Source organism: Octopus bimaculoides, chromosome 28 (assembly GCF_001194135.2).
Source record: "Octopus bimaculoides isolate UCB-OBI-ISO-001 chromosome 28, ASM119413v2, whole genome shotgun sequence".
Taxonomy (NCBI): Eukaryota; Metazoa; Mollusca; class Cephalopoda; order Octopoda; family Octopodidae; genus Octopus; species Octopus bimaculoides.
In genome coordinates this window covers 15,753,331-15,754,735 of record NC_069008.1, presented here as the reverse complement: position 1 = coordinate 15,754,735, position 1,405 = coordinate 15,753,331, and the positions used below count along the sequence as shown (strand labels likewise).

Genomic DNA, 1,405 nt, shown 5'->3' with positions numbered 1-1,405 from the left:
TGTTGAATGGTAATATATGTTCTTATCATTATATAAAGTAAACCTCTAAGGCAAGTGACGTCACTAAGATAGGGGGCACTGCTAATCACTTATCAGCAGCAACACTCTAGCGGTAGTGTTTACTGGCAGGTCACAATTCATGAATCAGTGTCATGAAAGCGGTGTTACTTTTTCCAATCCTCCTTGAAAACACATCCAGCCATGAAAACAGACGAGGGTTTTGGCCAGAACGGCATCTGGCAGTAGCAAATATACCTCGACAAATTCGCCTGATGTATGCAAGCATAGAAACGAGGATGTTAAAAAAAAAACAGGATCTATTCCGTCTCTATGCATAAAGAAATATTAAACTGTATTGTTTTAGCTTTGACACAACACTCATTATGCAACCATAATTACGAAAGTGTGTGAAATGCTAACTCTATATGTTCCTGTCCAGAAAGATAACCATTTCTTCATTAATGTTTTAAATGTTTATTGCATAATAACGTCTCCCCCTCTTCGATGACACCACTGACATATTATATTACCGTATATAGAAATCGTTGTTACAAAAAACCTCTAATTCTATTCCAATGTCCCGTCTAAATCGCTTTCATATATAATATCTGGTACGTATATTTAATACATCTAACACAAACAACATTTCATATATTTAAAAGTCTGTCACGCTTCGTTATTTTTTTAAACGACAAACATTAGAATATTTAACAGTATTAATGTTATATCTGCATACATTCACTCAAGAAAACGTAGTATATGATTCACAAGCACTTGAGTAAACTGAATCCTTAACTTATTCCATTTGCCAAAAAGTTTGTGTGGCCCCAGCAGGCCTCAAGAGACATATGCGTGTCGAGAACGTAATTACCGCTTTATTTTAATGAACCCATGTTCACGATGAGACAGTCTACGTTTGTTTACGAAAAACGTTTTGAATATGTATATAAAAGGGTCAAACCCTTTAGTTTGACCCGGTGGGAAATAAAATATTCTAATAGGTGTAAAACAACTTGCTGGGAACGAATATGAAGAAAAAACGCGCGCTCGCGAACGGGGGGGAGGCATCGGAATATTCACATCCTGAATGTTCCGAGACGCCTCACCGGAGCCAAGAAACAAAAGAAAAATAGTGTAATAGATGTAAAACAACTTGCTCTGAACGAATATGAAAACAAAAATCCGCTTCCGCGAAAGGCGGGGTGAGGAGAGGACTTGGAACATTCACATCGTCAGTCCATGGCCTTTGAATTATAGTGTTTGACCCGGTGACAAAAAAAAAAGTCTAATAGGTGTAAAACAACTTGCTGGGAACGAATATGAAGAAAAAACGCGCGCTCGCGAACGGGGGGGAGGCATCGGAATATTCACATCCTGAATGTTCCGAGACGCCTCACCGGAGCCA

The 1,405-nt window shown here is 38.5% G+C and overlaps 1 protein-coding gene across 1 annotated transcript in view; it reads left to right on the top strand.

Annotated features, from left to right (window-relative positions):
• LOC106883533 (gastrula zinc finger protein XlCGF71.1) overlaps positions 1-1,405 on the top strand; it is a 9,149-nt gene that overhangs the window by 5,516 nt on the left and 2,228 nt on the right. The gene's annotated exons all lie outside the window — the stretch shown is intronic.